We start from the raw sequence: 24537 nt of genomic DNA, 5'->3' as shown, positions 1-24537 counted from the left end.
CAGATAGGTTGCTCAGCATTAAGCACAGAGCCTGGAATGCTGTAGAAGTCAGTAAAGACTAATTCTCTCCTGCTCAACCTTTCCTCCTCTATGTGCTTGTTCAGGGTGGAGAATGAAGGTAGCACGTGCTCAGAGACCAGTCTTTGCTTGGGTCCTAAGCCATAATGAGGACAGGATTTTCCTTAGAATTCCACATTTAGGGAAGACTAAAAAACATGAAACTTGAGTATCCACACTGGCCAGTGGAAGGAGGGGTAGTTGAGCTGCTGAAACACTGGTCTTCTCATAAATCACTGAGATTTATTTGGCTAGGCTGCTTGACTGAGCAGAAACTGGAGAAAAGTTGAGTCTGTAAGTCTCCCCTAACCAGTTGATGCTGTCACTTAAGTGTTCACATGTGTGAAAGGAAAATCAGAATGGAGTTGGTATTGCTAAGAGAGCCTCTAAAACGCAACAGGGAGGCCATTAAGTACGGGTGACTTATGCACATCTCAGCCTCGATAGAATCTGACGTTTTGACCACTTATTGTCATAATGAAATCATTCAGAACATCTGCCAGAAACTCAAAATACTTATCATATCCTTACCCTAAACAACTTGTGACAGCCTATCTGCTGATCAGTCCCCTACCCTAAAACAACTCATGATTCCTTAAGGACAGATATTTCCTGGCTTGCATCAGAGTCAACCACAATTCTTGACAGGCAACTTTAACAACCTTGTGGCCTTTTGTCTTTATAAGCCCCTGACTCTCCCTTTTTCTCAGAACACTCTTTTGGTTTAACTAAATCTGTGTTTCCTGCATTGTAGTTCTTAAGATCTTAAAGGAACTTTTTTTTTAATTTAATTTAATTTTATTTTTACACAGCAGGTTCTTATTAGTTATCTATTTTACACATATTAGTGTATACATGTCAATCCCAATCTCCCAATTCATTCCACCACCACCACCGCCACCTGCCACTTTCCTCCCTTGGTGTCCATACGTTTGTTCTCTACAACTGTGTCTCTATTCTGCCCTGCAAACCGGTTCATCTGTACCATTTTTCTAGTATCTACATATAAGCCTTACTATGCATTATTTGTTTTTCTCTTTCTGATTCACTTCACTCTGTATAACAGTCTCTAGATCCATCCACCTCTCTACAAATGCCCCAATTTTGTTCCTTTTTATGTCTGAGTAACATCCCATTGTATATATGTACCACATCTTCTTTATCCATTCATCTGTCAATGGACATTTAGGTTGCTTCCACGACCTGGCTATTGTAAATGTGCTGCAATGAATATTGGGGTACATGTGTCTTTTTGAATTATGGTTTTCTCAGGGTATATGCCCAGTAGTGGGATTGCTGGGTCATATGGTAATTCTACTTTTAGTTTTTTAAGAAACCTCCATACTGTTATCCATAGTGGCTGTATCACTTCACATTTCCACCAGCAGTGCAAGAGGGTTCCCTTTTCCCACACCCTCTCCAGCATTTGTTGTTTGTATATTTTCTGATGATGCCCATTCTAACTGATGTGAAGTGATACCTCATTATAGTTTTGATTTGCATTTCTCTAATAATTAACGATGTAGAGCAGCTTTTCAGGTGCTTCTTGACCATCTGTATGTCTTCTTTGGAGAAATGAGTATTTAGGTCTTCTACCCATTTTGATTGGGTTGTTTGTTTTTTTTAATATGGAGCTGCATGAGCTGTTTATATATTTTGGAGATTAATCCTTTGTCCATTGATTCATTTGCAAATATTTACTCCCATTCTGAGGATTGTCTTTTTGTCTTTTTTATGGTTTCCTTTGCTGTGCAAAACCTTTTGTTTCATTAGGTCCCATTTGTTTATTTTGGTTTTTATTTCCATTACTCTAGGAGGTAGATCAAAAAAGATCTCGCTGTGATTTATGTCAAAGAGTGTTCTCCCTATGTTTTCCTATAAGAGTTTTATAGTGTCTGGTCTTACATTTAGGTCTCTAATCCATTTTGAGTTTATTTTTGCATGGTGTTAGGGAGTGTTATAATTTCATTCTTTTACATGTAGCTGTCCAGTTTTCCCAGCACCACTTATCAAAGAGACTGTCTTTTCTCCATTGTGTATCCTTGCCTTCTTTGTCATAGATTAGTTGACCATAGGTGCATGAGTTTATTTCTGGGCTTTCTATCCTGTTCCATTGATCTACATTTCTGTTTTTGTGTCAGTACCATATTGTCTAGATTACTGTAGCTTTGTAGTACAGTCTGAAGTCAGGGAGTCTGATTCCTCCAGCTCTGTTTTATTCCCTCAAGACTGCTTTGGCTATTCATTTTCAGGAGATCAGAATCTTTTATGTACGTACAGAAATCTTTTTATATATATAGGCAGAATTTTTATGTATATGCAGGGATTTTATTAATATATGACTCATATATAGGTGTGTGTGTATGTGTGTGTGTATATATATATATATATACAGGAATATTTTATATTTATATCAGAATCTTTGGGGGTGAGACAAAATCAGGTGCATGGTTCTGACTAATACACTGCAGATGTTTTGGTCCCACTCTCAAAGACTCAGTTTCAACTGGAAAGGCATGGCCCAGGACATTTGCTATTATTATTATTATTATTATTATTATTATTATTATTATTATTACTAGGTAGTTCTAATAAGACCAGACTTTGCTCTTTAGACATAAATGAATGATTTCAAGCAAGTTACTTAACCTTGTCTAAGTTAGTTATCATCTTTGTATGTAAAATGAGGATAATTATACTACTTTATGCAGTAATTTGTGAAATCTGAATAACATGTGATACAGTCCCTGGCATATAGATAACAGGGAGATATTCATTTTCACAAATATGGGTGAAATCAGCAAAATATTTTCCCATAGATAAATGCTCAGTATTTATTTTTAATACAGCTAGAAAATATTTCCAAATCATCAGTAATTTAAGTCCCTTCAGAATATAATTTGAGAGAGATCGGGGAAGATGGCAGAAGAGTAAGACACGGAGATCACCTTCCTCCCAACAGATACACCAGAAATTCATCTACACGTGGAACAACTCCTACAGAACACCTACTGAACACTGGCAGAAGACCTCAGACCCCCCAAAAGGCAAGAAACTCCCCACATACCCAAAGGAAAAAAGAATAAGCAGAGACAAAAGGATAGGGATGGGACCTGCACCAGTGGGAGGGAGCTGTGAAGGAGGAAAGGTTTCCACACACTAGGAAGCCCCTTCATGGGCGGAGACTGCGGTTGGCGGAGGGGGAAGCTTCGGAGTCACGGAGGAGAGTGCAGCAACAGGGGTGCGGAGGGCAAAGCGGAGAGATTCCCACACAGAAGATCGGTGCCTACCGGCGCTCATCAGCCCGAGTGGCTTGTCTGCTCACCCGCCGGGACGGGCGGGGCTGGGAGCTGAGGCTCGGGTATCGGCTTTCAGTCGGAGCGCACGGAGAGGACTGGGGCTGGCGGCGGGAAGAGAGCCTGAAGGGGTTAGTGCACCACGGCTGGCTGGGAGGGAGTCCGGGAAAAAGTCTGGAGCTGCCGAAGAGGCAAGAGACGTTTTCTTCCCTCTTTGTTTCCTGGTGCGCAAGGAGAGGGAATTAAGAGCACTGCTTAAAGGAGCTCCAGAGCCGGGCGCAAGCTGCGGCTAAAGGCGCAGACCCCGGAGACGGGAGTGGGACACTGGGGCTGCTGTTGCCACCGCCAAGAGGCCTGTGTGCGAGCGCAGGTCACTGTCCACACCCCCCTTCCGGGGAGCCTGTGCAGCCCGTCACAGCTGGGGTCCTGGGATCCAGGGACGGCTTCCCTGGGAGAACGCATGGCACACCTAGGGCTGGTGCAACGTCACGCCGGCCTCTGCCGCCACAGGCTCGCGCCACACACTGTGCCCCTCCCTCCCCTCGGCCTCAGTGAGCCAGAGCACCTCAATCAGCCGCTCCTTTAAACCCGTCAGGTCTGAGCGAAGAACAGACGCCCTCCGGCGACCTACACAGAGAGGCGGGGCCGAGTCCAAAGCTGAGACCCGGGAGCTGTGAGAACAAAGAAGAGACAGGGAAAACACTCTGTGCAGCCTCGGAAGCAGCGGATTGAAGCTCCACAATCAACTTGATGTACCCTGCATCTGTGGAATACATGAGTGGACAGCGAATCATCCCAAATTGAGGAGGTGGACTTTGAGAGCAAGATTTACGATTTTTTTCCCCTTGATCTCTTTTTGTCAATGTGTATGTGTATGCTTCCATGTGAGATTTTCTATGTATAGCTTTGCTTCCACTATTTGTCCCAGGGTTCTATCCATCTGTTTTTTGTTTTTTTTTTAATAATTACTTTTTTATTTTAATAACGCTACTATATTTTATCATACTTTATTCTATTTTACTTTACCTTCTCTCTTTCTCTTTTTCCTACCTTCCCTTCCTCCCTCACTCCCTCCCCACTCATTTCTATCTTTTTCTTTCCTTCCTCCCTCCCTCTCTCCCTCCCTCCCTCCTGTCTTTCTTTCTTTCTTTCCTTCCTTCCTACCTCCCTCCTCCGGTCTTCTTTCTTTCTTTCCTCCCTCCCTCCCTCCTTTCTTTCTTTCTTTCTTCCTTCCTTCCTTCCTTTCTTTCTTTCTTTCTCTCTTTCTTTCTTCTACTAATTCTTTCTTTCTACTTTTTCTCCCTTTTATTCTGAGCCGGGTAGATGAAAGGCTCTTGGTGCTGAATCCAGGAGTCAGTGCTGTGCCTCTGAAGTGGGAGAGCCAACTTCAGGACATGGGTCCACAAGAGACCTCCCAGCTCCACATAATATCAAGTGGCAAAAATCTCCCAGAGATCTCCATCTCAACACCAGCACCCAGCTTCACTCAACGACCAGCAAGCTTCAGTGCTGGTCACCCTATGCCAAGCAACTAGCAAGACAGTAACACAACACCACCCATTAAAAGAGAGGTTGCCTAAAAACATAATAAGGCCACAGGCACCCCAAAACACACCACCAGACGTGGACTTGTCCCCCAGAATGACAAGATCAAGACTCATCCACCAGAACACAGGCAATAGTGCCCTCCACAAGGAAGCCTACACAACCCAGTGAAACAACCTTAGCCACTGGGGACAGACACCAAAAACAACGGGAACTATGAATCTGCAGCCTGCAAAAAGGAGACCCCAAACACAGTAAGATAAGCAAAATGAGAAGACAGAAAAACACACAGCAGATGAAGGAGCAAGATAAAAACCCAGCAGACCTAACAAATGAAGACGTAATAGGCAGTCTACCTGAAAAAGAATTCAGAATAATGATAGTAAAATGATCCAAAATCTTGGAAATAGAATAGACAAAATGCAAGAAACAGTTAACAAGGACTTAGAAGAACTAAAGATGAATCAAGCATCGATTAAAAACAAAATAAATGAAATGGAAAATACTCTAGATGGGATCAATAGCAGAATAACTGAGGCAGAAGAACAGATAAGTGACGTGGAAGATAAAATAGTGGAAATAACTGCTGCAGAGCAGAATAAAGAAAAAAGAGTGAAAAGAATTGAGGACAGTCCCAGAGACCTCTGGGACAACATTAAACGCACCAACATTCGAATTATAGGGATTCCAGAAGAAGAAGAGAAAAAGAAAGGGACTGAGAAAATATTTGAAGAGATTATAGTTGAAAACTTCCCTAATATGGGAAAGGAAATAGTTACTCAAGTCCAGGAGGCACAGAGAGTCCCATACAGAATAAATCCAAGGAGAAATATGCCAAGACACATATTAATCAAACTGTCAAAAATTAAACACAAAGAAAACACATTAAAAGCAGCAAGGGAAAAATAACAAACAAGGGAATCCACATAAGGTTAACAGCTGATCTCTCAGCAGAAACTCTACAAGCCAGAAGGGAGTGGCAGGACATATTTAAAGTGATGAAGGAGAAAAACCTGCAACCAAGATTACTCTACCCAGCAAGGATCTCATTCAGATTTGATGGAGAAATTAAAACATTTACAGACAAGCAAAAGCTGAGAGAGTTCAGCACCACCAAACCAGCTTTACAACAAATGCTAAAGGAACTTCTCTAGGCAAGAAACACAACAGAAGGAAAAGACCTACAATAACGAACCCAAAACAATTAAGGAAATGGGAATAGGAACATACATATTGATAATTACCTTAAATGTAAATGGACTAAATGCTCCCACCAAAAGACACAGATTGGCTGAATGGATACAAAAACAAGACCCATATATATGCTGTCTACAAGAGACCCACTTCAGACCGAGAGACACATACAGATTGAAAGTAAGGGGATGGAAAAAGATATTCCATGCAAATGGAAATAAAAAGGAAGCTGGAGTAGCAATTCTTATATCAGACAAAATGGACTTTAAAATAAAGACTATTAGAAGAGACAAAGAAGAATACTACATAATGATAAAGGGATCGATCCAAGAAGAAGATATAACAATTGTAAATATTTATGCACCCAACATAGGAGCACCTCAATACATAAGGCAAATACTAAGAGCCATAAAAGGGGAAATCGAAAGTAACACTCTCATAGTAGGGGACTTTAACACCCCACTTTCACCAATGGACAGATCATCCAAAATGAAAATAAATAAGGAAACACAAGCTTTAAATGATACATTAAACAAGATGGACTTAATTGATATTTATAGGACAGTCCATCCAAAAACAACAGAATACACATTCTTCTCAAGTGCTCATGTAACATTCTCCAGGATAGATCATATCTTGGGTCACAAATTAAGCCTTGGTAAATGTAAGAAAATTGAAATTGTATCAAGTATCTTTTTCGACAACAATGCTATGAGACTAGACATCAATTACAGGAAAAGATCAGTAAAAAATACAAACACGTGGAAGCTAAACAATACACAACTTAGTAATGAAGTGATCACTGAAGAAATCAAAGAGGAAATTAAAAAATACCTAGAAACAAATGACAATGGATACACGACGACCCAAAACCTATGGGACGCAGCAAAAGCAGTTCTAAGGGGGAAGATTATAGCAATACAATCCCACCTTAAGAAACGGGAAACATCTCGAGTAAACAACCCAACCCTGCACCTATAGCAATTACAGAAAGAAGAACAAAAACACCCCAAAGTGAGCAGAAGGAAAGAAATCATAAAGATCAGATCAGAAATAAATGAAAAAGAAATGAAGGAAACGATAGCAAAGATCAATAAAGCTAAAAGCTGGTTCTTTGAGAAGATAAACAAAATTGATAAACCATTAGCCAGACTCATCAAGAAAAAAAGGGAGAAGACTCAAATCAATAGAATTAGAAATGAAAAAGGAGAAGTAACAACTGACACTGCAGAAATACAAAAGATCATGAGAGATTACTACAAGCAACTCTGTGCCAATAAAATGGACAACCTGGAAGAAATGGACAAATTCTTAGAAATGCACAACCTGCCAAGACTGAATCAGGAAGAAATAGAAAATATGAATAGACAAATCACAAGCACTGAAATTCAAACTGTGATTAAAAATATTCCAACAAAAAAAAAGCCCAGGACCAGATGGTTTCACAGGTGAATTCTATCAATCATTTAGAGAAGAGCTAACACCTATCCTTCTCAAACTCTTCCAAAGTATAACAGAGGGAGGAACACTCCCAAACTCATTCTACGAGGCCACCATCACCTTGACACCAAAAGCAGGCAAGGATGTCACAAAGAAAGAAAACTACAGGCCAATATCACTGATGAACATAGGTGCAAAAATCCTCAACAAAATACTAGCAAACAGAATCCAACAGCACATTAGAAGGATCATACACCATGATCAAGTGGGGTTTATTCCAGGAATGCAAGGATTCTTCAATATACGTAAATCAATCAATGTGATACACCATATTAACAAATTGAAGAAGAAATACCATATGATCATCTCAATAGATGCAGAGAAAGCTTTCGACAAAATTCAACACCCATTTATGATAAAAACCCTGCAGAAAGTAGGCATAGAGGGAACTTTCCTCAACATAATAAAGACCATATATGACAAACCCACAGCCAACATCGTCCTCAATGGTGAAAAACTGAAACCATTTCCACTAAGATCAGGAACAAGATAAGGCTGCCCACTCTCACCAGTCTTATTAAACATAGTTTTGGAAGTTTTAGCCACAGCAATCAGAGAAGAAAAGGAAATAAAAGGAATCCAAATTGGAAAAGAAGAAGTAAAGCTGTCACTGTCTGCAGATGACATGATACTATACATAGAGAATCCTAATGATGCTACCAGAAAACTACTAGAGCTAATCAATGAATTTGGTAAAGTAGCAGGATACAAAATTAATGCACAGAAATCTCTGGCATTCCTGTACACTAATGATGAAAAATCTGAAAGTGAAATCAAGAAAACACTCCCATTTACCATTGCAACAAAAAGAATAAAATATCTAGGAATAAACCTACCTAAGGAGACAAAAGACCTGTATGCAGAAAATTATAAGACACTGATGAAAGAAATTAACGAAGATACAAATAGATGGAGAGATATACCATGTTCCTGGATTGGAAGAATCAATACTGTGAAAATGACTGTACTACCCAAAGCAATCTACAGATTCAATGCAATCCCTGTCAAATTACCACTGGCATTTTTCACAGAACTAGAACAAAAAATTTCAAAATTTGTTTGGAGAAACAAAAGACCCCGAATAGCCAAAGCAATCTTGAGAACGAAAAATGGAGCTGGAGGAATCAGGCTCCCTGACTTCAGACTATACTACAAAGCTACAGTAACCAAGACACTGTGGTACTGGCACAAAAACAGAAAGATAGATCAATGGAACAGGATAGAAAGCCCAGAGATAAACCCACGCACATATGGCCAACTTATCTTTGATAAAGGAGGCAGGAATGTACAGTGGAGAAAGGACAGCCTCTTCAATAAGTGGTGCTGGGAAAACTGGACAGGGACATGTAAAAGTATGAGATTAGATCATTCCCTAACACCATACACAAAAATAAGCTCAAAATGGGTTAAAGACCTAAATGTAAGGCCAGAAACTATCAAACTCTTAGAGGAAAACATAGGCAGAACACTCTATGACATAAATCACAGCAAGATCCTTTTGGACCCACCTCCTATATAAATGGAAATAAAAACAAAGATAAACAAATGGGATCTAATGAAACTTCAAAGCTTTTGCACAGCAAAGGAAACCATAAACAAGACCAAAAGGCAACCCTCAGAATGGGAGAAAATATTTGCAAATGAAGCAACTGACAAAGGATTAATCTACAAAATTTATAAGCAGCTCATGCAGCTCAATAGCAAAAAAACAAACAACCCAATCCAAAAATGGGCAGAAGACTTAAATAGGCATTTCTCCAAAGAAGATATACAGACTGCCAACAAACACATGAAAGTATGCTCAACATCATTAATCATTAGAGAAATGCAAATTAAAACTACAATGAGACATCATCTCACACCAGTCAGAATGGCCATCATCAAAAAATCTAGAAACAATAAATGCTGGAGAGGGTTTGGAGAAAAGGGAACACTCTTGCACTGCTGGTGGGAATGTGAATTGGTACAGCCACTATGCAGAACGGTATGGAGGTTCTTTAAAAGACTACAAATAGAACTACCATATGACCCAGCAATCCCACTACTAGGCATATACCCTGAGAAAACCATAATTCAAAAAAAGACATGTACCAAAATGTTCATTTCATCTATATTCACAATAGCCCAGAGATGGAAACAACCTAAGTGTCCATCATCGGATGAATAGATAAAGACGATGTAGCACATATATACAATGGAATATTACTCAGCCATAAAAAGAAATGAAACTGAGCTATTTGTAATGAGGTGGATAGACCTAGAGTCTGTCATACAGAATGAAGTAAGTCATAAAGGGAAAGACAAATACCGTATGCTAACACATATATATGGAATTTAAGAAAAAATAATGTCATGAAGAACCTAGGGGTAAAACAGGAATAAAGACACAGACCTAGGTGAGAATGGACTTGAAGATATGGGATGGGGGAAGGATAAGCTGTGACAAAGCGAGAGAGAGGTATGGACATATATACAGTATCAAATGTAAGTTAGATAGATAGTGGGAAGCAGCTGCATAGCACAGGGAGATCAGCTTGGTGCTTTGTGACCACCTGGAGGGGTGGGATATGGAGGGTGGGATGGAGGGAGACGTAAGACGGAAGGGATGTGGGAACAGATGTATATGTATGACTGATTCACATTGTTATAAAGCAGAAACTAATGATAAAAAAAGAATATAGTTTGAGACTTATATGTGTGTCACAGGTACATGATTCTTTTAATTCACTTGATAAAAATACATACCTATTTTTTGCTGGTCTTTCCATTCATGATAAAATCATCGACCTAGTACAGATAGGCATCGGCCCAACAAACAGAAATTGCTAAACACATTTTTTCCTGTTCCCAATTTCTTCCATTTAATCACATTTCTTCAGGCACCAAGTGTCTGAGTATCTTCAAATCTCAGGTCAGCTTGTTTCAGAGAAATCGGAGGTGATCGCAAATAGTTGTTAAGTGACACTTGAAAGAGGATTTCATCAAACACCACTTGTTGGATATACTTGGACTGAGTTTTAAACCTGGGTTTCTCATTCATGTTGCTATACTATACTTTGAGATTTGAAATTCCTTAAGCAATACATTTGACCTTAAAACACTGCTACGTTTCAGGGATCTCCATTGGCTGTAGGGTCTCCCTTTTTATCCAGCCCCTCTTTGTTACCTCTAAAGCATTTGCAGATGAACTTCTTTGTAGAAGGGTGCTAGCATGTTTATAGTCATAAATTAATGGGTGTTTAAGAGATATTTTCTATGATGATTACTTTATTTAAAGATCATTTTTATTTTAAAAGATTGCTTTACTTGAATCTGAAACCTTGATAACAGCAAATAATTCAAACAGTCTAAGAAGCAAGCATGATGCAGTTATAATTATCTGAATATGTTAACATTTAAGAAACAGTCAGGAGCATTACTGGCCTTTAGAAAAATAAAATGCTTCATGTAGACACTAATTAATCAATAAAATCCTAATTGGATTCTATTAAGTATTGAAAACGACATTTCAACTTAAATATTCCATTTACAGCCCTGACCCATTCCCAAGCAGCAATAAAAGCCAATTAAAGTGGCATTCAGATTATGATTATAAATGCTGTCACCACCCTCATCTACATTAATATTATAACAATTAAAGAGAACACAGTCAGGAATGAATCAGGTAAGTACTCCTGCACCGATACCTCATTTTTTGGCTATTGTTGAGGGATTCACTATTACACAAAAGTGGCTTTTAAAGGACAGAAGGTTTGGAATTAGAAAGCCTGGGAAAATACCAATCCTTTACTAATTGAGTATGTATCTGAGACCAGTGTCTCCCTCTGTAAAATGGGGATAAGAACAGCTATTTTCAGGACTATATTGAAGATTAGAATTGATGTGTATGAGTGATCCAGCCATGTGTTGGACAAGCTGGAGTCATGCAGAAAGTGGCAGATCTATTCTAGAATACTGTGGTCTACATTCATGGAATCTTAGGAAGAAACCCAGGATTCATCAGGCCTCAAGAGCCATTTTCAGTGCAGAAACTCTTTTAACTGTAAGTCCCCAAAGATTATGCTGCAACCTCTGCTTGAACATGTGTATTGCTTCAGAATTTATTTCCTCATGGGGTATCAGAGCTTCATTGCTAATATTGTTAGAACATGCAGAAATTAACCTCCTTATTGACTCTCATCGGACCTAGTTTTACCATTGACAATAAAATAAACTTTATTGAAATTCGTTTCTGGATGAATTGTTCAGGAAATATAGAGATATGTTTAGCAGACTTTGGAGATAAGCTGCCTCAGACCAAATCCCCGCCCTATCATTGACTTGCTCTGTGAACTTGGACTGGTTAACCTTGCTATCCTTTGGTTTTCTCATCATTAAATGTAGATGATAACTCCTGTCTCTTCCATGTGCTGTGAATGTTAGTTATTACTGCATCCTATTTCTTTTTCATGTTCTCAAACATTCCTTGTAGAATACGATGTACAAAACTTTTTCCAGCCCAATCTACCCTGGATGTCAGTTTAAACACCAAAACCCATGTTACATTGGCCATTTTGATGCACATCTTCATGGGATGTGCTGCATATTTCCAGATCCGCGTGACAACAAACATTTTTCTTTTTACAGTGTACAAGTAAGGAAACAGAAGTTTAGAGAAGTGATGTCAGGAAACTTGTCCACGCTCCCTCAGCTTGTATGTGGAGGGTCAGAGAGTAGAGCAGCCACAGGTGCCACAGCCTCAACACTTAAATGTCTTGCTACAGTTTCTCCAGTATCAGACACCAGTAGGCAAAGAAAGGAAACCAGAATGGATGACACCAGAGTTGTGAGAAGCTGAGACCCTGGCATTGTAACTGGCCGCCGTGAAGAAGAGCAATGCAAACCAGGTCTAATGGGCATCACAAACTGACTTGATCCAGTAGCAGCCGGAATGTTTACTAGAGATGCTTGGTAAGTCAGTAGGAAAGTCATGCTGATTCCTCCTGGGAAAAGCAGAACATGGTGCTCTGATACAAACACTCAGCTCAAAATGGTGTTTTCACAGCACACAAAGTGTAAGAGCATCTTAGCAACTAGATGAGATGTGTTCAGTTCAGCAGTGACCTCCTGGAAACTACACATTTATTCAAAAGTTGAGTTTAATAGTCAAATGGAAAATCTGACTGAGACTATATTTGGGGTGGCGCTAGGTGTGATGATGGCTTTAAAGTCGTATGATGTAATTAGTCACCTCTTTATTTTTACTTTGAATATTATTTATAGAAATAGACCTGATTCTTAGGACAGTAGGGATTGTGCTACCCAGCTGCTGCTGCCTGAGTTAAGACTTGTTCCGAAAACACAGCCTGCAAGGGAGGAACTTTCTAAGACTGGAACTCAAGATGGTGTAGACTGACCACTCTGTAGACCCAGAATGTTATCTTGAATTAATTCCCTAGCATCACAAAGTCAGGAAATCACTGAGATAGGCCATAGATCCAAACCTCTTTACTCTAAACCCTGGACTCTTTTGGCAATAGTTCCCATGATATAAATGAAGCAAAGATCCCAAGATCAAAATTATTTTATTAAGACCAAAATTATTGTATTAATTAATCTACAAATTTTCCAATTATAAGATAAATTTTCAATAATTTGGTTTTATATACTTTCTATATTTAAAAATTTTAAAGGCCATTAAATAATTGTATGATTCCATTTATATGGAATATCTAAAATAGGAACACTCCTAGTAACAGAAGGAAGATTAGTGGTTATCAGTGGTAGGGGGGGAAGGGGAAATGGGGAGAGGCTGCTTAATGAGTGTCAGGCTTCCTTTTGGGGTAATGAAAACATTCTTGAACTAGATGTGATTATAGTTGTACAACATAGTAAATGTACTAAATGTCACTAATGGTAAATTTTATGTTATATGTATATTACCACCCAAAAAAATCACAAGAAAATCATTTTAGGACTATTTTATCCTCTGGAAGTTAGCAGGGTTTCATGGATGGAAAACGATTGGGCACAAAAATAGTCTCTAGTTCTAATCCTAGCTCTACCACTTACTAGTTATATGACCTTGGACAACTGGCTTGATTCCCCTGAACCTCATGTATGACATGAGCTTTTTGTAGGATCAGCTAATGCAGATCAAACACTTTGTAGAGTATTTGATGTATAGTAGGTGCTTAGTAATAGTAATGGCCACATAGTCATGGATTCTCTAAGGTGATATAATAGGTAAAAAGACAATGATTTACAGGTTGACTTTATTGTAAGGAAATTTGCTGAAAATGTGCAGCAGTGATTCCCAGGAGACTGGTGTGTTCATACTAGTCCACTAAGTTTTCATCTTTTATTTCTCCCTGAGCTGGAATTCAGTGCAGAGTATATTTTTGACATTAAATAAGACAAAAAGGGAAAACATTATCCACCCAAATTATTGAGCTTTTGGGGTGATAGAAATACTCTTGCTTGAAAAAATTAAGCTGTGAGGTAAAAGATCAAGTTAGTATGTACAAAATATAAGGATTAGACTAATAGAACTATATTTCTGGAATATATGAACTTTACCGACATTTCTTGAAGGGTCTGATCTTGGTTTGATGAACTGGGCAAAAAACAGATGAAATTATAGCAGGTGAAAATATAACTGATTGTCTATAGGAGATTATATATAATATATATATATATATATATATATATATATATAAAATGTATATATAACCACAACTACTACATGTACTATTGTTATCATCCCATTTAAAAATTAGAAAACTGAGGCAATTTGAGTTATTCCTTTCCCATTATTATATACATAGTAAGATGCTAAACCACGATTATAAATTGAGACAGCATGCCTCCATGGACCTTGGTTTTTACCACCATACAATAGCTACCTCTCTATTCCATACATCTAAGTTTACTTTTGGCTTGAGGTATTTTTAACTTGTACATTTATGAAGACAAGAAAAGTATTTATTGATACTTATTAAAGCATGCGATATAAACAGAACTTTATATAATATGATATAGATAACTACATAGTCATCTACAATAAGCCATAAATGTTTTTCTTTGTATTCTCTTAAAATTTCTAATTCTTCCTAAGCAAGGAACTTGTAAGGAAGTTTTGTTGTGGACAACTAATTTTTTTTAACATCTTTATTGGAGTATAATTGCTTTACAATGGTGTGTTAGTTTCTGCTTTATAATAAAGTGAATCAGTTATACATATACATATGTTCCCATATCTCTTCCCTCTTGCGTCTCCCTCCATCTCACCCTCTCTATCCCACCCCTCTAGGTGGTCACAAAGCACCAAGCTAGTCTCCCTGTGCTATGCAGCTGCTTCCCACTAGCTATCTATTTTACTTTTGGTAGTGTATATATGTCCATGCCACCATCTCACTTTGTCACAGCTTACCCTAACAACTAAATATTGTATTAGGTGTTCAGTGTCCTTTCATAGCTTTTCCCTTCTAGACATTCCATGGCTCTATTTCATGAGGGAAAACACATAAAGATTAAAAGCCAACTGAGAAATAAATACTATTTTAATAATCTTGTGGAGAGCCTTATAATCATCCTGAAAGCTGTTGTTACCATTTAGGCTGTTATTGGATACAAGTTGCAGAACATACTACTAAAACTGACTTAAATGGTAAGGAATGTACTGTCTTACATAAAAGTCATCTAGAGCTAGGTTGTACTTGGTACAAATGTGTAAAGACTTGATACTGACTTCTGGCAACAACACTCTTTCCTTCCTGCCTCTGGCACAGTCCACAATGTGTTGGCTTTCATCTGGAGATGTGTTGTTTCCTGGTTGCAAGGGGACAGCTTCACCTCCAAGCATCACGTCCGAACACAATTGTGTCCAAAATCTAAGCCTAAAGAGAGCAGAAAGGAGCTTTCTTCGGGAATCTCTTGACCTTTATTTAGAAGGAATATAATTTCCAGAAGCCTTGTCAAAGACTTCTTTTGTTTCATTGACCAGAACAGGATCCCTTGGCTACACTAACTGCAAGGAAATGGAAAAAGAGAATAAATGGCATTATCAGCTTCTATAATAGGAGGAAGACTCTGCCAGTAAGAAGAAATATGAGGATGTTTTAAAATGTAGGTTTTAGTATCACTCAGATATGATGAAGCCAACGGATCAGGAGATGATCGCCATTGAAAAGACAGTTTGTTACTCATTGTGCCCAAGAGAAGAAGGCAGGCTATACCACTTAAGGCCATGTGGGAAAGCAGCAGGGTTGGTCAAGAATCATAGGGTGTAAGAGGAAAATATGAGCAAGAAGTTTTCTGTGATTTCCACGGAATAGGTAAAACAGGTTAAGCAGGCGTAGGATTGGCTAGTTTGAATAATTACATCAGGCTCTGGGGCACATAGGCAGTCCCTAGTTGTGTGATACTTAGTCCTGAGGTGATTAGTGCAAGGGAATATTGCCCCAGAATGTGGGAGCCCAATAAAGGAGGTGGGGAGGGAGAAAATATAAGCTTTAGATTGGTTAATTTACATATGAACAGTGTACTACTGGGTGAATCACTTGCTATCTTTGGGAATTTAGCTAACCTGGGAGGGGCAGTCCCTCTTCAGTTAGTGAAGCCCCAGATGCCAGAGCATTAAGAATACAGAAAATAAGCCGCATAGCACAGGGAGATCAGCTCGGTGCTTTGTGACCGCCTGGAGGGGTGGGATAGGGAGGGTGGGAGGGAGACGCAAAAGGGAGGGGATATAGGAACATATGTATATGTATAACTGATTAAATTTGTTATAAAGCAAAATTAAAAAAAAAAAAAAAAGAATACAGAAAATAAAACTTCCCAACAAAGAAAAGACAAGGACCAAATGATTTCACTGGCGAATTCAACCAAACATTTAAAGAAAAATCAATACAAATTCTTTTCAAACTCTTCCAAAACATTGAAGAGGCAGGAACATGTCTACACTCATTTTATGAAGGTAGTATTACCCTGATACCCAAGCCAGATGAGGACACTATGAGAAAGGAAAAGTACAAGCCAATATCCCAGATGAATACTGACACAAAAATCCTCCACAAGATTCTAGCAAATTAAACTCAACACCACATTAAAAGGATTATATACCATGATAAAGTGGTATGTATCCCTGGAATGCAAGCATGTTTCAATGTATGGAAATCAATAAATATGATACACCACCACAATAATAGAATGAAGGATAAAAATCATATGATCCTCTAGGGAGATTAGTAGTGATAAATTAGGATTATGGGATTAACAGATACAAGCTATTATACATAAAATAGATAAGCAACAAGGATTGACTGTATAGCACAGGGCACTATATTCAGTATCTTGTAATAACCTATAATGGAAAAGAATGTGAATATATATGTATATATGTCACTTTGCTGTACCCTTGAAAGTAACACAATATTGTAAATCGACTATACTTCAATTAAAAAAAAAACATATGATCCCCTCAATAGATACAGAAAAATACATTTGACAAAATTCAACACTCTTACATGATAAAAGTTCTCAATTTAATGGGTATAGAAGGAACAAATCTCAGTAAAATAAAGGCGTATATGACAAACCCACAACTAATATCATACTCAATGGTGAAAAGCTGAAAGTTTCTCTTTGAAGGTCAAGAACAATATACAGGTTTTCATTCTCACCACTCCTATTCAACATATTACTAGAAGTCCCAGCCAGAGCAATTAGGCAAGAAAAAGAAACAAAAGACAACCAAATTAGAAAGGAAAAAGAAAAACTGTCTCTGCAGATGACATGACCTAATATATAGTAAACCCTAAAGGCCCCACCAAAAAACTATTAGAACTAATAAATGAATTCAGTAAAGTCACAGGATACAAAATCAACATGAAAATAAGTTGCATTTCAACCCACTAACAATGAAATATCTGAAAGACAATACCCCATTAACAATACCATCAAAAAGAACAAAATACTTAGGAATAAATTTAACCAAGGAAATGAAAGATCTGTATACTGAAAACTACAACACTTTGATGAAAGAGATTTAAGAAGACACAAATAAATGGGAGGATATTCCGTGTTCATGGACCAGAAGTAATATTGTTGAAATGTTGATTCTACCCAAAGATATCTACATATTCAGTGCAGTCCCTACCAAAACTCCAATGGCATTGTCCACAGGAGTAGAAAAAAGTATCCTAAAATTAATATAAAACCACGAAAGATCCTGAATGGTCAAAGCAATTTTGAGAAAGAAGAATAAAGCTGGAGGCATCACATTTTCTGATTTCAATCTATACTACAAAGTTATAGTAATCAAAACACACACAAGGATATAAACAGACACACAAACCAATGAAATAGAATAGAGAGCCCAGAAATACATCCATGCATATACAGTCAACTAATATTTGACAAGGGAGTCAAGAATATTCATTGAGGAAAAGATAGTCTTTTCAATAAATGGTGTTGGGAAAACTGGATGAAACAAGACCCCATTTTATGCCACTCACAAAAATTAATTTAAAATGGATTAAAGACTTAAACATAAGACCTGAAACCATAATGTTCCTAGAGGAAAACACAGAGGAAGTGTTCCTTGACATTGGTCTTGGCAAGAAGAAACAATGCAAAAATAAACAAACAGGACTACACCAAGCTAAAAGATTTCTGCACAGCAACAGAAACTTCAACCTATGGAATGGGAAAATATTTACAAATCATATATCAGTAAGGGGTTAATATTAAAAATATATAAGTACTTCATACAACTCAATAGCAAAATAATAATAATAATATGATTTTTAAAATGGGCAGAGAATCTGAATAGACATTTTTCTAAAGAAGATATACAGATGGCCAACAGGTACATGAAAAGGTGCTCAACATCACTAATCATCAGAGAAATGCAAATCAAAACCACAATGAGATATCACTTCATACCTGTTAGAATGGTTATTATGAAAAAGAGAAGAGATAAAAAAGGATGTGGAGAAAACTGAACCTTGGTGTACTCTTGGTGGAAAGGTAAATTGGTCAAACATTATGGAAAACAGTATAGAATTTCCTTTAAAAAATGAAAAATATGGCTACTATATGATCCAGAAATCCCACTTCTGAGTATATATCTAAAGGATATAAAGATCACTATCTTGAAAAGATATATGCATCCCATGTTCATTGAAACATTATTCACCATAACCATTACATGGAAACCAGCTAAATGTCCATTGATGGATGACTGAATAAAGAAAAGGTGATATATATATATATGTGTGTGTATAAATAATGGAATATTATTCAGCCTAATAAAAAGGAAATCCTTCCATTTGCAACTTGGATGTTAGATCTGGGGAATCTAATATTCAGCATGGTGACTAAAGTTAACAATATTTATTATATAATTGAAATTTGCTAAGAGTAGATCTCACCACACGCATACAGACACACACTGTAAAAATGTGAGGTGATGGATGTGTTATTGAAGGAATAATGTTGTAATATGTACATATATCAAATCACCACTTTGTATACCTTAAATTTACACAATGTTGTATATCAATTATATCTCTATAAAGCTGGGGAAAATACAGAAAATACAGTTAATGTAGAGGAAAATGGTTTTGGTAGCCTAAGAATCTCTGTCAAATATTATAGGTCTTAGGTTCATGTGGCCCTTTCTACTTCTTCTCAAATCTAAATCTAGAAGCCAGAATTCTTATGAATACAAGAGTCAGACTGTGAGAACAATTACAAATTAACAAGTTACTGTCTACAGAGAGGGCCTCACTGGTTTGGTTTACCTACAGATTACAGACAGATCAGAGACACAGCAGGAGGGTCTCCCCTTGTCAATTTGGAGAACTTTCCCAGATGTGCTTTTCAACAAGTAACAGAAAACACAAAAGTACCCTTTATAACTAAGTATTGGATGTGAAAATTAGAAGTTCAGATCTTGTCATGAGGGCATGGACTCCCAGTGGGGTCCTAGGAATGGTTTTGATTCTGACCAATCAGAATAGTTAATGTTTTTTTCCAGGAGAGATGTTGATCAAGGGATGAAGGGTCTGGAAGGTTGGGAAGAGAAAGAGAAGAAAACATTCTCCCCCTACCCCCACCATATTAGTATTCTTGCCTGGAATTAATTTTTGATTGACTGGTGTCAAGTGTTAGTGAGTTCTGCTGATTCTCCTCTGTGTGCAACTTTCTCTTTCGCCTCACCTCATTTAATTTAGAAAAAAAGACATTCGTGAATTAGCAGTTACTGCTCGCTAAAGAAAGTGCCTGTTCTTTGCATAAGCAAATGCTCAAAATTCGTTTTCAAATCAAGTGTCTATCCATTGATTCTTATGAGGCCTTGCATCTTTCATCATACTCTAAAAATTGTTGACTGCTTGCATTTATTTCATGGTGCCAGAGCTGTCTTCGGACTGCCTGCTTGGCTCTTTAATTTTCTCTCTAGTCTGAGTTTTGGGTCTGTGTGTTGAATCCCTGCATCAATGAAGAATATTTGAGGTTAGTGATGCAAATTACAAAGAACTCCTTTGTTTTGAAAAACATACTTCTGGTTGATGTCTGAGCAGAAATTTAATATGTACTCTCCTTGAGTACCATGATAACATCCTGTGTGACACCATTTAGCATCATCTCCTAGGCCCCCAAAAGTAAAGGGGACATTAACAATTAATCACTGCAGGCCACTCTGGCCCTTAGGTACTGATGATGCAAAGTTGGAAATGAATTTCAATTGCTTTTCCAAGATCTTAGTCTAAGGAGAGTCACACACAGGTAAGTGTGATATAGTGTGAATCAGAGCTTTGAACAAAGTAGAGAAGAGGCTGCAGGAGAGATAGATCCTGAGTATTCAGAACAGTCATCAGATTTCTGTAATTCCTGTACCTCAGGTGGTGACTATTCATCTATCTAGCCCTTTCTTTGTGTATAAAGGATAGAAAATTTCTTGAAGCCCAGTTATAAGTCTCCAGTCTAAATTTCTCCAAAGCAGTTGTTTTGGAAAATATAGATATGGGTTCTGGTGAGAGAGGCTGATCCAGAATCCAAGCTATGGAAGCCAATACTTTACTCTTTTCAGGAATAATCTGTATTTTGACTCTATTTTTTTTTTTTTTACATATGCATTGAATGGTGAGAGTGTATAAGGGAAATCTTTCCAAGAGGACAAGGTGACAGGCCACTGAGTGGATATGTGAGACTGTCTGTCTCAATGTCCATGGAAATAAAAGTAGCAAAAAAAAAAAAAAAAAAAAAAAAAAAAACCTTTTTAAGAAGGCTCAAACCTTCCTCCTCCAATGTAACTGCCCATTTTATCCTTGCTCCTCTGTACTTTGTCTTTGCCACACAAATATGAAACATTTTTATGAAGTCCTACTGTTCAGAATAAAGCATTTTGAAGCCCTAGGAGAGCCCCAGCAAGCCCATCAGGAGTTTCTGAAAGTTGCCTGAACCCACTGGGCCGTTCTGGACTGGTCCACAGGATTGCTACAAGCTGTCATTGTTGAACTAGAAACTTCTAAAAATGTATCTATATTTGACAAAAGGCTAGTAAAAAAGGCAAAGTCATTTGGAGGAACATATGGGGAAGTTCGTGAAGAAAAACAGAACAGAACAAAACAAACAAACCAACAGCAAAACAGATAGAAATTTAACAGTACCTGGTGTTATACATTAGCATGAAATTAATCTTAGGAAACACTAAAAGTGTCTATAGTTGGCCCCTTCTACATGTTCTTGAATGAGATGGAGAAGATGAATCAGACTGTTTAAAAAGTTAACATTATCAGATTAAAAAATGTTCATCTAGAGGGAAAAAAGATTTTCCTTGTTAAATTTGTTAATGTTAAGAGCAGAACTAATAATAGTTTTGAGTTCTATAATTTCCTTTCTTTGGGGAGAATACATAAAATAGCATCTCAAAAGATAAATTATTTCACCATGTTTCAAGTTGATGTACAAAGAAATTACTAAATGAAAAAAAATGCCTGAATTCTCTTACCTCATAATAAAAATACCTGGCATTTGTATAGAACTGTGTGATGTTTCTTAAACTTATTTTACAGATCAACAACATCACAAGCACCAAGGTGCTTATTGAAAACTCAGATTCCTGAACAACTCATTCAGAATCTTTAGAAGTGCTACTTTGCAGTTTCTATTTTACCAAGCTCTGGATATGAATTAGTTTCCTATTGCTACTGTAACACAAGTTACTGCAAATTTAGTGCTAAAAACAACTCGAATTCATTCTCTTACTGTTCTGGAAATGAGTTTCACTGGGCTAAAATCAAGGTATCAGAGGTTTTGTGGGCTCTATCAGAGAATGAATTTTCTCCTAGCTTCTGGAGACCACCTCCATTCCCTCATTCATTATCCCTTCCTTCCATCCCTCCAACCCCTTGCTTCTCTTGTCCCATCTCCTACTTCCTCTCTGATCTCTTGTTTCCTTCTTATAAGGACCCTGTGATTACAAAGTCCCAACCTGGAGAATGCAAAATAATCTCCCCATCTCAAGATTCTGACTTTAATTACATTTGCAAAGTCCCTTTTATCATATAAGGTGACATTCCCAGGTTCCAGGGCTAAGGACATGGACATCTTTGCAGGGGGCAGTGCTATTATTCAATCTACCAAGGGGTGATTCTTTAGCAAATGAACATTTGAGAATCATTGCCACAGAGTAGACAAGGTATCTTTGAGTAACAGGATGTTGAAATGTGTAAAACTTCAATAGTGATCTAGGTAATAGACCAGATATACAAGACGTTCTAAGAAATTAAAATACTAAATCAACTATCATTAGAACATTATCCCACTCAAGCGTATAAAATAGTTCAACTGAAAAGTTGAGAATGGGATGAGTTTTTAGAGATTGCTTTGCTGACCCTCATGGAGACAAAGAGGACAGAAAGAGTCTACAGTTTCTTTTCATTCATATTTCCTGTCCTGTTCATGAGCTTTTAACATTTTAATCATAGTTATTTAAAATTCCTTCTCTGCTTCCTTCTCAGGGCATTTCTGAATTTAGTCTGTTGAATGCTTTGTATCTTGAGAGTGAATTATTTTTCCTTGATCTTTGTTGGTCTCATGATATCTCACTGTTTTCTGAGCATCATGTGTAGAACAGAGGGGCCTGAGGTAAAGAGGACTGAGGTCTAGAAATGAACATGCCTCTTCTACTACGTTGGTAATGTGGAGAATATGAAGCTGGTTAAGAGTTGATCTAAGATTGGGATGTGTTGTTGCTCTTATTAGCTTCAGTTTACCACCAGCTCCAGATTCCTCTAGGGTCTCCTGTGCTTAAGGTGCAGTTGGGTTGTCAGATGGTTTTTCTTTTACCACCCTCAAGTCAGCCTCCCTGTACAGCTGCTACAGTGACTTTTTTAAAAGCTGTAATGTACTTTCTGCTGTATTAATTTAGGTATGATCATTTGCATAATCTGTCTGACTGGGGACTGTTCTCTGTTCCTTTAGGTCACCCTTGGGTCCTACCCCATAGCCCCCTCTACCTCAGCAACAGAGAGCCTCTCTCACTGGAAAGAACTTTGCTCTTTTAAAGGGTTCATGTGATTAGGTTGGTCTGACCCAGATAATGTCCTTATTTTAATTTTAACTGATTAGTACCTTAATTACATACAAAAACTGCCTTTGCCATGTGATATAATCATGGGAGAAACACCAGGGGACAGGAATCATGACAGCATCATAGAATTCTGCCTATCACATTCTTCCCTATGGTCCTCATAACTTCTGCCTACCCAATATGAAAAATACATTTACAGCCTCCCAAGGTTTCCAAGGATCTCATGCCATTAAAGTATCAAAGTTCAAAATCTCATCGAAACCTCATCAGCTCAACTGTCCAAAATCTCATCACCTAAATTGGGTATGGATAAGGCTTCTAAATGTACCCCATTAAATGTCATTTCTCTCCATCCATGGGCCTGTGAAACTAAAGAGACCTGTTATCATCTCTAAATACTCCTAGCATACAATGGTTAGGAAAATAGATATGGACATTCCAACCCAAATAAGGGGGAAATTGAAGGAGTTGACAATACAAGCAGTTTTGATATCCAGCCTGGCAAAATAAGAGGGAATCCTTGATTAGATTCCAACCTGGAATAAACCTCCGTGGTCTTCAGATCTGTCCTGTGTGCTTTTCGTTTTGTCCTCTGAGTTGTCTTTTTTTGTTATGAATGGTCGCACATTGTCTGCAGCTGGATAGTTTTATCAGCCTGCTTCCTACCCCTGTGGTCATTTCTTCAGTACCCTTCAAGAGCAGCAGACTGACAAGAAGAGAGAAAGAACAAGGTATGGAGACAGGAGTTAAGGTTACATCATCTTTCTTTAAAAATTATTTAGTATCTCTTTTTTTTTTTTTTTTTTTTTTTTTTGCCACACTATATGGCTTGTGGTATCTTAGTTTCCCAACCAGGGATCAAAACAGGGCCTCCCGGCAGTGGAAGCATGGAGTCCTAATCACTGGACCACCAGGGGATTCCCAAGATTGCATCATCTTTGGAATCAAATAGACCCATTAGTTATGGTTGTTGTTGTTTACTGAGCTCTGCCTCTGGACAGTTGTATGACCCTGACTAACTTATTTAACTTCCTTTTTTTTTTTTTTGATCCTCACTTTCCTCACCTCTAAAATGAGGCTATTATTACCAATCTCATAGCATTGTTACAAATATTAAAGAAAATAAAGTTTTATCATCTTATAAAGTGCTTAGCCCATAGCCCAGATTTTGATCAGTGTATGGCAATTACATTATTGGTATTTCTCTCATTTGCTTCCTCTTTTTTTCTGCTATTGTGAATTACAAACAGTAGCTTCTGTCTATAGTTGACATGCAGTCACCTAGGAAAGCTTTAAAAGTACTGACACTTTCACTTTGCCCTCAGAGCTTCTGATTTAATTGGCCTGGAATGTGATCTGGGCTTT

This window comes from Hyperoodon ampullatus, assembly GCF_949752795.1.
Source record: "Hyperoodon ampullatus genome assembly, chromosome: 8".
Taxonomy (NCBI): domain Eukaryota; kingdom Metazoa; phylum Chordata; class Mammalia; order Artiodactyla; family Ziphiidae; genus Hyperoodon; species Hyperoodon ampullatus.
The sequence above is the reverse complement of the archived record's forward strand: the minus strand, read 5'-3'. Positions refer to the sequence as shown.